The sequence below is a fragment of the Plutella xylostella genome, chromosome 20, assembly GCF_932276165.1.
Source record: "Plutella xylostella chromosome 20, ilPluXylo3.1, whole genome shotgun sequence".
Classification (NCBI taxonomy): Eukaryota; Metazoa; Arthropoda; class Insecta; order Lepidoptera; family Plutellidae; genus Plutella; species Plutella xylostella.
This window is the reverse complement of record NC_064000.1, coordinates 3,290,340-3,304,034: the sequence shown is the minus strand read 5'-3', so window position 1 is coordinate 3,304,034 and position 13,695 is coordinate 3,290,340. Positions and strand designations below refer to the sequence as shown.

The 13,695-nt window shown below is 38.6% G+C and overlaps 1 protein-coding gene across 4 annotated transcripts in view; it reads right to left on the bottom strand.

The window, feature by feature from the left end:
* LOC105388868 (RNA-binding protein fusilli) overlaps nucleotides 1-13,695 on the bottom strand; it is a 75,906-nt gene that overhangs the window by 28,513 nt on the left and 33,698 nt on the right. The window lies entirely within an intron of this gene.

Below are 13,695 nucleotides of genomic sequence, written 5' to 3'. Positions count from 1 at the left end.
GATCGCGTCCAGCGTCACGCCGTAGGCCGCGTCACGATTCTCACTACGTCTACGCGCCAACGTCGGCGTGTGAGGGAGACCGCATCAGTACATTTCTATAGTGAGCATCGTGACGCGGCCTACGGCGTGACGCTGGACGCGACCTGCGGCGTAAATAGGAGACCCAGGCCATAGAAATGTACTGATGCGGTCTCCCTCACACGCCGACATTGGCGCGTAGACGTAGTGAGAATCGTGACGCGGCCTACGGCGGTGACACTTGACGCGACCTACGGAGTAAATAGGAGACCCGGGCCTAAGTACGAAGATATGAATAAAGCCGAACGTCCACCGTAAGCTAAACTAGTTAGTTTAGGTTAGCTCGTATAGTTGAGCGAATATCTCATACATAGTGCATAGTTTGCAATTTGCAATGGACGGACATGTACGAAAAACTGGCTCAACTAAACTAAGCGAGCTAAGCTAAACTAACTTAGTTTAGCCGGCGGTGGACATTCGGCTTAAACGTATACACAGCCAAAGGTCTCAGATCGACCACAACTTTTTCAACCACAAAAAATACCTTTCAGATTAACTCCAACATTGTATTTAAGCAGCAAGGACGAAGTCAATACGCTGTTGCAGTGGGAAGGTCAACTAAACTAGCTAATGGACGGACGCAAAGAGGTTTGAAAGCAAAAAGTTTGACATGTTAACTCACACAGAATAATGACAAGTAAGTGAGAAAAAAATGTTGCTTATTGAAATTTTGGCGCCACAGTGATTTTATTTATAGAAGTACATCAACGTCTAGTACAGTGCCACACACTTATCTGTTCCGGTGACAGCTCACGTAAATATCTAATATTTCTTCATTCTATAAGATTTTAAGTTTGCCCGTAGTAGTAATTTGCCCTTGAGGTTTTAACAAACCCATCTAATCTATATCAATATACAATTAATTAGTAAGTAATGAGATATGGATCAATTTAGTTAGCTCTCACCGGAACAGATAAGTTTGTGGCACTATACAGGTTTGATAGATTGTCGAAAATATAAAAGTTACAGTTTTCTCGCGTAAGTGGCTCCTCTAGCAGAAACTATCATGAAACTTTTGACAGATAATGTATGTAGGTGACAGAAGAACACCAAAACTTTTTTCGGTTACGTAAATTGCAAAACCCGTACTACATAGAAGGTCTAGAGGCCCTGAAGGCTCGATAGTAAAATACTGCTGTTGAGGAATTTTTTTTTCTGTTTGTGGTGGGCTCCCTCTAGGGTAAGAAGAAGTAGCAAGACTTTGTACGTACCGTGGGTGAGCACTCAATACCGACAGAACGCGTATATAATAAGGGCTAGTCACTCATTTAATGAAATCTGCAATAGCAAGGAACTGGACATAGATCTTTTTTGTACAAAACCATCCGCAATAAGGAAAATAATAACGAAAGACTACTTTACCAGCATGGACTAAGCTGTAAAGTCGTTTTGGTGGTAATGGGCACTTATAGTTTTAGGTTTCATTGTTATTTTTATATCGGTATATATATAGTATATATACATACTTATATAGGTTTTTATAAATTAAGTAACATAATATTAGTGTTAGTGTAAGTCGAGGCAACCAAAGTAGTAACTTAAAATATTATTATTTTTTCTATACCTGTCATATCAACGATCTTAGTAAATTGTATGTTAGTAATTAAGAAGTGAAGATTTGTAATTGGCTTAAAGTTATCTATATAAGTTACATTTACATTCATTTATCTTCCAAAAAAAAAAATAACATGCTGCATAAATACTAAGCTACCTTATTAAGATCTTGTTCAATCTATTCACTAAAAAGTACCTAATAATTAATTACTTACACTTGAATCAATTATTTACACACTTCTATAATTATAATGAAATATTGCAAGTGACAGGAAGACGTCAGTTAACTATGTAGGCCGCACAAATAAATAAAAACTCCAGCATTGAATATTAAAGTTGAAACCTGGTATAAACAAAAAGTTTGGCTTTAATATGACTTCCTGAATTAAAAACACTGCATGCATAATGTAATTTTATATCAAACCTTTGATCAAATTGTAAAAAAGCATAGAATGGAGTCGACCTTTTCATAAATAATAAGTAGGTTCCTATATTAAACAAATACACATAGTACCTACATACTTACATACACATAGATATAATATAGTATAAGTAAGGAAATGCAGCAACAGTGTGTCGAATGGCAATCCGAACTATATCTCGCGTTCGTAGATTTTGAGAAAGCCTTCGACACCGTGAAGTGGAGCGCGCTGTGGTCCAGCCTGTACCGTAGAGGGATACCGAGCGCCATAGTCCGAATTGTCCAGTCCCTGTACGAGGGAAGCACGTGTAGGGTGATACATGAAAAAGAGCTGGGCTTACCAATAAATATCACCGCCGGTGTAAAACAGGGTTGCCTCTTGTCCCCGCTACTATTTATTATTGTGCTGGATGACGTCATGCGCGAGGTGACAACAAATGTCCAAGGCATCAGTTGGGGTACAAGTGTCCTGGAGGACCTCGACTACGCGGATGACATTGTACTGATATCGCCAACATTAGCCCAACTGGAAGCAAAGTTGGAGAAACTGTGAGACACTGCTGACCAGATGGGCCTGCGAATTAACCGTCGAAAAACAGTGGACATGCGCGTAAAGTCGACTGACACCGACCCACTTGTACTGGAAAATGAAAGCCTACAGACAGTATCCCGTTTTGTGTATCTCGGCAGTACAGTCACCAACCAAGGTGGGACGGACGAAGACGTTGCAGCAAGAATAAATAAGGCGAAAGCTGCCTTCGCACAACTAAGACCAGTGTGGGACTCCAACGTGCTCAAGCGTCGCGTGAAAATCTCCCTTTTCAACTCCGTCGTCAAATCGGTTCTGCTGTTCGGTTGTGAAACGTGGAGAGTGACTAAGGGATTGATGAACAAATTACAAGTGTTCGTCAACAAATCCCTGAGGTCGATCCTCCACATCTTCTGGCCGAACACAATCCGGAACGTTGACCTGTGGAACGTGTGTAAGCAGACCTCCATCGAACAAGAAATCGCATTGCGAAAATGGAGATGGATTGGCCACACAATCAGAAAAGGAGCCGAGAGCAAAGCGAGCATTGCCTTCGAATGGAAACCGCCTGGCGGCCACCGCAGACGCGGTCGCCCCGTGCACACATGGCGGCGCACAGTGGACGGCGAGCTGCGAGCGCAAGGCCTGAGCTGGACGGAAGCCAGAGCGGTTGCTGAGGACAGAACGGCGTGGCGCACGCTTTTAAAGGCCCTCTGTACCACCGGGGTACCATAGGACAGCAACAACAAGGTAATGATAAAATACACGTGAAATAACGGAAAAATTATATGAAGAACTAGACTAGACTAGGGTTTGTCAACGTGGAAAAGGATTGCCCAGTCCAGTCAGATTACCGTCATGTATGTACACTTGTCCAAAATTAATAATGCACATGCAGATCTTCACACCCGAATCATTAAATCGTAAGAGCATTAAAAAAACACTTGCATTTTGCACCTTGTTCGAAAGAAATAGGAGTCAAGATCATGTGTCACATAATCGAAAACAATCGATCTGTCAAAGATTTCTATGCGCATTATCAATTTTGGAGCACTGTATTTCGCTGACTGCAGTTACATGCCGAGGGCCTTAATATCGCGAATCTAAAACAGAGTGACGTTTACGAAGTAATTTAAGGTGGAATTTCACCAATCTCTAACTGTATTTAGTAGCCTGTCAAACGTCTGTCAGTTAGTACAAAACAAAATCTATTTTAAATTTGATTAAAAAACAGTTTTATATACGTTTAGCGTTTGGTAAGAGTGACCCTAAGTCTGTTTTTCAATCTCAGATACAAAATGGACAGATTCTGAACGGTTCATCAACAGACGATTGTCCCGCGATTTATTGGCCGGACAATCGATTCAGAATCTGTCAATTAAGTATCTGAGATAAAAAATACGGTCTATATTTCACTTTAAAAAAAAATCCCGACGAATTGAGAACCTCCTCCTTTTTTTGAAGTCGGTTAAAAATGTCCCTGACACAACATGGTATTTTATTCCAAAAAACATAGTTACAAAACTCGATTACGATTACGAATGATTAAAAATTACGTTTTGTAACAAAAAAATGCCTTTTAAACTATGTATTATTATTTTTCGACCTAATGCCGAAACAATGATTAGATTCAGATACAAATTACATCCTGCATGTACCGAAATAGCATTCAGAATTGATAATGACAGTAAATCTTTTATAAATAATATTATACGCCATTATGTATGCAATTATACTTATAATCTATGTGTAGTTTCATTTTAACGAAGTTTTCATTATGTTTAGGTATCTACATAAATATTATGTATTTTGGTACGTTAGCAAAGGCACACATGTAAAAATACGCATATTATAACTACATTCCCATGACACAATATTACACACACACTTACATAATACAAATGTGTAATACCCCTCTGCTTTAATCATACAATTAAAATAAGGAATTAAATATTTTGTATTGTTCGGATATATCTTCATTCAAGGTTTTATAATAGTAAGTAAGTATACAAAACTTTAATTGACTCGAGTTTACAATAATTTTATAACCTCAGTAAACATTTAACATCGACATGTAAAAATAGCGATGACAATTAAAAGGTTTTTGATTGGATAACAAAATTCACAGGTATATACTTGTAACTTGTACATATTTATAATTTGTATATGTATATATTTGTAATTTGTTTTGTATAAAGCGACTCCGATCCCGTCCCGTTTTGTGGGACACATTGTAAAACTACAATTATTATGTGAACCTAATAAACAAATAAATAAATGGTAGACAATTCATTTAATTAATAAGATTATGAATATATAACTAATACAATTTAACACAAAACTTATAACTAGATAAAATTAAATAAGCACTAGTAACTAACTAAATTATTAAACTAAGTATGTAAATATAAACAAAAAACGCTAAGAATTAGAATAATATTTATGTATGAAACTGAAACCTAAAACTGACCAATTGGGGGCGGTCCAATAAATAAATAAATAAATTATAAATACCTACATAATTTTACAACCTTGGGGTCACGAGAAAGTAAGTTTCGGAGCGTGGCGTTAACGACACCATATCCTACCTCGTAGTGCCATTGCATTAGAGTGAGTCCCCTTTTTTTACAAGCTAGTGTAACCCTCCAGCCGCAGATCTTGTGGAGTCATGTATGTATATGTTTAAGATAACGGAAAGGGCAACAAAAACCGTATTTACAAAACTTTCTAGAATATCCTCAGTGAAATCTGAAAACTCCTAACATTGATTTCGATTGCAAATGACCGCATAACTTTTGAATCAATTATTTTTTGGGACACATACAGGTTAAACTCATAAAACCTGTCTTTTTCGGTCTCGGGTAAGCCTCCTGTGATACACAGTCGTCGAGCACCCTAATTTGAAATAAATTGATGCAAAGAGGCAAAATAAACAAACCTCTGCGAAACAAACCAAACTTCCACGAAAGGAAGGGCACAAAAAACACATCACGATGTAAAAAAAAACGCTCATTAAATAAGAACTCTCCCTAAAAGGTCCCGCCGGGCATCGAACCCGGGACGTTACGCAAGACGGGACTGGACAGGAATACAGTTAGAACCTGTTCTGTGATCCGAAGACGTTGAGTCCTAACGGATCACCTGTCTGTGAGCCGGTGGGAAGTGGATTTATCTATGAGGTTGCCTACCTGCACATGACGCTTGGAATTTGTTTGTTACTGTTACGGCTAAGTGCCAATTTCTTCATAGTGGGTCAGAGCATAACCAGGGATTATTGCTTAACTTTTGACACATCTGTCAAGAATTTAATATGGAGATGACGTATAATTGATCAACCTTTCCCTGGTTATGATCTAACCGACTATGGAGAAATTGGTGCTAAAGGTGTTAATATAAACTATCGTTAAACAATTGCTTTTTTCTGAGAGTCTGATAGACATGTTCAACAGACAAAAGATAAATAGCCGAGGCACCAACTTGGTGGTTCTTAAGTTGGCAGCGAAAAAACTTTTGAACCTTGTTAAGGTCTTCGCACATTATAACAACTCCACGCCAACGCGGCAGCAACTCTACTCACACTCTCGATGAGTAGTCAACTAGTTGATCCACCCAATGGTCACTAGTGAACAACGCGGTGTCAACGAGTAGACAACGCGGTGTCAACTTTTCTTTCTGCATGATTTTCGAAAAATATCACCGTGGGCTGGCAAATGGTTGCCCGTCACGCGTCAGTCGCAAACGCATGGTCGTTGCGTGGACAACGTGTGGTCGTTGCGTGGACGACGTGTGGTCATTGCGTGACAAACGTGTCGGGGTTGACCTTTAGTGTACGATGCGTAGGCCACTCGTTGTACACTACTTTATAATCATTTTTTGAAATTAAACCGTGAACATATGACACAGGGCTTAAATATTAATGTCTAGCATCGAGTCGCCGGCGGTGAGCTGTTATAATGTGCGAAGACCTTTAAACTAACTAACAAACCATTCATATTTTCAAAGATTGACAGTTGGTAAGTTTGACAAAGCACAAAAGATCAATCACAGCAACTTCAGGAACAATAAAGTTGTTTGGACAGAATTGTAACATTCGACACTCATTACACACATTAACATTCGACACATTAGACAAAGGTCTAAATTCACACCCAAAATGAAGATCAGTAATGTGTATGATCTGTTAGAACAAAAGACAAACAACATTATTATGAAGTAAAGTAAGTGCTTGTGGAAAACTTCAACCGTCTACGTATGGTTTCAGCTGTGTGTTATGTATTTTTACCATTTTGTTATAATACACTCACGGGTAATGAAAAGGTTCCACTGAGGAAAACACCAAATTACTCCTAAACGGAAAAGGCTAGCTTAATGACGCCTTCTGCAACATTGAAGTACATTTAACAGAGAATCAGGATATCACCAACGAAAAATAATAACATTTTGTTAATTTTTTTTATTAATTTTTTTTTTTAAATAGGGTCGTTTGGTGTCGGCATTTTGTGAGTGGAACTTTTTCATTGCCCGTGAGTGTATAATATAGGTTTTTGAAAATTGATGTTTTATTGAGTCTGGGCCGCAGTGAATGCACCTACCTACCTAATGAGTGCGTAAAAATCTCCCACGGTGATGCAGACTAACTAATATTTAGTCTGTGTCTGAAGGGCTAGTATTTAAGACGTGACAAGAGTTTTGCATCGCGCTCACTCACATCACGCAGTCTCAAGAGGGAGCGCGACGGAGAACTCTTGTCACGTCTTAATAGCGCCCTGTGCTACAGGGCCTGGAGGTGTCTGGACGGGTAACCGTACACTAATCTATACTGACGAAAAACGAACGAACGAGAGTTGTCGTGCAATCGGCATACGAGATAGAGTCGTGGCTCGACCCCCCTGTACTCCCGCAAGAAGGTACAAGCGAAGACACTGTTCAGAACAGAACCATAGACAAGTAATTATTACTGGCAACACTGTATAAAACCTTAGGATGGGACTTCCGGTTGCCACCGCGCCGTGCATCCACGTACTTTATATCTTTTATAAGTTAATACTAGTTTGTGCTCAATAAAACCTATACACCTATCTCTGTGTGTTCATTGAACCAGCGGTCACAACAGACACTCAAGACGCAAAAGGCGGTGTAATGCGGGGCAGTGTGTGAATCGCCTTAAGCGTCAGAAGAATAATTTTGTGAAAACCACAAAAAAAGATAAATTATCACAATAACCTCAAATAAAATACATTTTTAAAATGGGAAGACAGGCATAAAATACTGCCATGTCACCGCCTGTACAGCGATTATAAGATTCGAAACCTCCGTTTGCGTTGCGTATAGTCAACTGACACTGTCAAAATATAAGGCAAATTTGTTAGTTCCAAAAGTGACATTTGTTTTCTCCATGTTAGGTGGAATTTGGAAGCGTTTGGTAAAATTTACCCTTAGTGTAGTTTCGAAAATAGTATCGAATCCTGTGATCGCATCATCGCACCTCTGCTTATAGTATGTAGGAAAACAGGGAAAACATGGCACAATCTAGGTATTTACAATGACAGTTTGTTCGTCTGAAACCACTTCTTGGAAGGTGTCTAAACACCGTCGCTAATTGCCGTGTACAACGTTGTCGCTTCACCCTTCCTATTACAAAACTAATTAGGTAGGTGTTTTTCTATAAATACTTGCACGATATTTTTTATTTTATTTATTTATTTTTTTAACACACACACTTAATACTATTATGACAGTTATTCACCAATGCAATAGTTTAGTGTCATATCGTTGTCGTCTGCAATTTTCAATATTTTTTATTTAAATTGGAGCTAACCCGTAAAGGCCCTAACCCGCGGATTTATCGATGGCGACAAGTCCGCGGACAAATCAGCGTGTGAATGGGGAGGTGGGTGCGGCTCGCGGCTCGGCGCGGCGCTCGCCGTCTTGGCTCGCGAGTGCAGCGAGAGAAGCACGAATATCTCTCTCTCTCAGCCTTCCGTAGTCCACTGTTGGACATAGGCCTCTCCTAACGATCGCCACCCCAAACGGTCACCCGCCATCTGCATCCAGCGGCTTCCCGCTACCTTCCGCAGATCATCAGACCAACGGGTTGGGGGGCGACCGACACGCCGTTTGCCGACACGGGGTCTCCACTCCAGAACCTTTCTACTCCAGCGGTCGTCGGCTCTGCGGGCTACGTGGCCAGCCCATTGCCATTTCAGCGTGCTAATCCTTTTGGCACGAATATGCAAGGCTCAAAAAAGTGCACAATCGACTGGACTGCAACTCGGGGCTCGCGTGGTGTGTGGGCGATGACAGAATTGTCCACGGAATGGTACGGCTCGGGGCTCGGCTCGCGGTGCGTGAAGTGAATGGGGTGCTTAAGTTAGCCATACAAATATTTATTTCAAATGTAGGCAAGGGCATTTTAGTAGCATGAAAAGCAGTGCCTTTTATATTGGGACCAGCATTGCACCCAAGGTTTATAAAATTCATTGCTTCGCAAATTTTGAACAAAGCCTCACTCTCTTTGCCTTAATTTTGGTAACTTTTTCCTTTTTCCCAAATACAGTTACGTCAAACCAGTTGGGCGATCAGTCTGATAATGAAGGCTCGGCGTACAGAGAAATCGGGTAAAAAGTAGATCGTGTTTAATTTTGAACTGCACCGCTTTGGCGGCGGATTCTTGAATTCAACAAATTGCCAGGCGGGTGTAATTTTAAAGATTTATTTCGCTTAAATTTTGGGGATATATTATCACCCCCTTATTCAAAAATCTCTGTCAAAGAACAATTTGTTCTCTGTCAGAGAGTGACAGAACAGTTCAATAGCTAAAGCGTCCACTAACTTTTTTTATGAATAAGAGGGTAAAAATATAGAGGTACTTACTACCTACTCCTTGCAGATTACAGATAGATAAAAACTTACATCAAATACTAAACTTAAACTTTCCAGGCTTTACTATATATAGTTTTCGCGAGATTTCCTTTCCAGTGAAAATCCAGGATAAAAACTTGTTAAGCACCTATGTTCAATACGCCCTACTAGAAAAACAAGACGTGGTTGAAAGACAGAAGCAGCAGAAACAAAAAAAAATACTTTTTATTATAGTTACCACACCCAAGTCCGCGTTGTTCGATGTAGTTAACACATTAAATTGGGTAAATGACATTTAAATTATAGTATTATCTGCACGAGGTTTTTATTAATAGTAATGTTACTTTATAGTTATGTTACTTTAAAACTAAAATATGGGTATAGGTTATAAGTTTATCGTTTAAAATCAAATTTGCAATTACTTAGGTAAGTACTTAATAAAAAAAAACACAGAGAAAATGTGAAATAAATACATTATGATGAGTTTTTTTTTTTTGCACAGGGAAAGTCGGGCCCTTTTTAGATTTCCGAAAAACAGGTACAAGGGCATGTTATAATAAATTGTTATGATGTCCTATATCACCACATTTCTTGTGGACCACAACTTACAGGACCACCCTGTACATTTATAACAACTGTAATTTTGAGATAGTAGGGCTAGGCTAGGTTCAACGTATTTTTCCACGATCCCTTATACCCACTTGTCTATTGTATGTCAGATATATTTTTAGCTCAGCCACCGCTGTCCTCATGGTTTCCAAGTAATCTTGATCAACACAACAAGCTTTGACTGAACAAATGTGTGCATAGCCCCCGTTTCTCACTTGAGTAAAGCTACCTAAGCATGAACTTAAGTTCTATACTCTGTCCATTATATTATTGGTTTTTTGACATCAGAAATCCCATAAATATTTGATGACTGCAAAGGAAAACCAACTTTACTTACCAGACATAACGATACGTCAAAAATACAATAACATAGTGGAAGCTCTATAATCAAAGGCAATTCAGCCAATGACAGCCCTGCATCTCTCGTTCTAAAGTGCCACAAACTTATCTGTTCCGGTGAGAGCTCACGTAAATATCTAATATTTCTTAATTCTTTAAGATGTTAAGTTTTCCCGTAATGGTAATTTACCTTTGCGGTTTTAATAAACCCATCTAATCTATATCAATATATAATTTATTAGTAAATAATGAGATATGGACCAATTTAGTTAACTGTCACCGGAACAGATAAGTTTGTCGCATCGCACTATACATCTCGAGTTCTGTCAACTAGTCTGAGTGAAGACTCACGTGTGAAACGGTTGGCTCCTTGTTTATTTACCTACTCCATGACGTAATATCGCCCGTGATCTTTGAACTGAGCTCGTAAATAACGAAGTAGGTATATTAACATAAGCTTGGTGGCTTGGAGTGAAAATAACTAGGTACAGTTCGGTTAAAAGTTTAAAACAACTTGGTAGTTATGAAGCTGGCTGCGAATGCATATTTGTACCTTGTCAAAGTAACAAACCGCCTATTCCTTATTTTAAAGATTAAAATTTCAACGGTTAGTTTGACAAAGAACAAAAGTGTAACCGCAGCCAACTTCAGGAACTATGTATATCAAGTTGTTTGCATCGAACTGTACTTTGTACAGTCAGCTGCATAAGTATATAAGCCTATACACTTTTGTATCTTGTCAAAGTTGTCAATCTGAAACCGCCTATCCATTCATTGAAATATTGACGGTCCTATGCAGCTGACTACGTAGTAGGTAGTTATAGTGCCACAAACTTATCTGTTCCGGTGACAGCGAACTAAATTGATCCATATCTCATTATTTACTAAGGAATTGTATATTTTAAAACATTAGATGGGTTTATTAACACCGCAAGAGCGAAATAACAATACGAGCAAACTTAAAATCTTATAGAATTAAGAAATATTAGAGATTTATTTGAGCTGTCACCGGAACAGATAAGTTTGTGGCACTATAGTTTTTACGTTTGGATCAAATCTGAAGTGTTAAGTAAAAATCTATGACCCAACAAAAGGGCCTTATTTTGATGAATGACAGGCGAAACTACAGTCAAACTATAAAGTCCTGACATCAAGGAGTGCGATTTTGCTAAGACTTTTTATGATCATCAGTTATTTACTTATTTTTACATATATAAAATAATATAAACACTCACACCTTGTACTAATGTATTCCCTTGCGGGGTAGGCAGAGGTACATTGCTGCACCCACTTTTCGCCAGTGTTTATGTTAGACCCAATGTAATAGGGGGCGGGCCTATTGCCATTTTACGGGCACATCCAAGACCCGAGAACAAATATCTGTGTTTAAACAAATATCTGCCCCGGCCGGGAATCGAACTCGGGACCTTCGGCGTAGTAGTCAGGGTCACTAACCACTACGCCATTCGGTCGTCACATACATTTTAAAAATAAAATATGTACCGATTGATTATGGATTTTTAACGGATTTGTCCTTTAATAAATATAACTGATCGATTAAATACGGTCTCTAAAAAATAGTTGGGATCTACTTCCGTCTTCAGGACTTTATAGTTATACTGTATGTAAGTACAGTGCAAGTCTAATTATAGCCTTCATTTGTCTTGCACTAGGGATGCCTTGATTCTTTAAAAACAGAGACTGACACAAAATACCATCAGTCATTTTGAATACGTTCGTTCGTATATGAAAGGAATTAGGTATTCCAACTTCAGATAATCTAAAGCTAGAACTTTAGATGAACATCATTAAATTACCTAGGTATAGTCGGTTGTTAATGTGTAACATAATGTTATGAGTTCTAAATTACTTACAAATGCTAATGTATTCAGAGAAGTGGTTTTTATTCGGACCAGCTACACAGCATAAAGAAAACATTAACCTCTGATTTCTATTTAGCATACTTTTTTTTCTTCGGTGCAATATGACGAGGAAACAAGATCGCTATTAGGTATTTGTATTTATGTAGGTACATACTAGCTGTTCCCGCGAGCTTCGCTTCGCTTAAAAAAGTTTTCCCGTGGGAATTCCGGGATAAAAAGTAGCCTATGTTCTCTAGACCATTTATGTATACCAAATTTCATTCAAATCCTTTCAGTAGTTTTGGCGTGAAAGAGTAACATTCAGACAGACAGACACAGTTACTTTCGCATTTATAATATTAGTTAGGATATTTTGGTAGTTTGGCTAATTGATTCATTGATCGTCCATTTCTTTTCTTCAAAATACAATCGTTAGCTTTTACAGAATCTCAGTTTTTGTTAGATGGGTAAGTTTAGCTAGACTATCTTTAAATGCTGCGAGCTCCGCTTCGCCTTGGAAAAAGTTTTCCCGTTGAAATTTCGGGATAAATGTAGCTTATATTTTTCATTTTCATAGCTTCCGCACGTCTCTGTTGTCGATGTCGACCACCTGACGCCAATCCGGCAAAAATCTGTCCAGATCGTCCCGCCATCTCCGCCTGGGTCTACCTAGGTCGACAACAGAGACCTGTGGAGTAAACATGGAGAGGCCTTTGTGGGAAACTGAAATGGCTACCTAAAAAAAAAGGTTCCGCACGTAGGTACTAAGCGTTTTCAGTGTATTGGATTGTGCGTGTTTTCTACAAACGGAGAGACACGTTACGGACACGCATTCACTAAACACGGATCGTGATGCGGATAGTGTAAGAATTATTTATTAAAGAAATTATTTTGAACTTGTTATGTCTACCACAAATTTGTCACATACTGGAGGGCAGACTGGCTGACACCTAAATCTTAAGATTTTATCTTGCTCGTACCTTAGGTGTCAGAGCGACTACATAATTAGAATCCATTGCACCATTATAATATTATGTTACTTTATCTTAATAATAATAATTACCTACATTAAATGCAAAAGATTGATATAATAAATAACATTTTTTTTTGAATCGCCTAAGTTAGGCCAATTCCTCGATTGTACATAAAATTTGATTTAATTAGAAATTAAACAAGGTTTGCTTTCTTCGCTCTGCTGGCTTTGAATTTAGATCAGCAACGAACGATTATTTTTTGTTAAAAAGAGTAGGTTTTTTCTTTATAGTACGGGTGAACAGAATTAAATGCGGCATCTTATTTGAAAGGATTCATGATAGAAGCTAACTTTGGTTTTGCTTTCTGAAAATCGGTTCATCCGTCTAAACGGTTTCATTTTCTTTTACGTTCTAGTCATGGCCAGGGAATGCAAGGCATTTTTTTTTAAATGCACGTTTGTTGGCAGG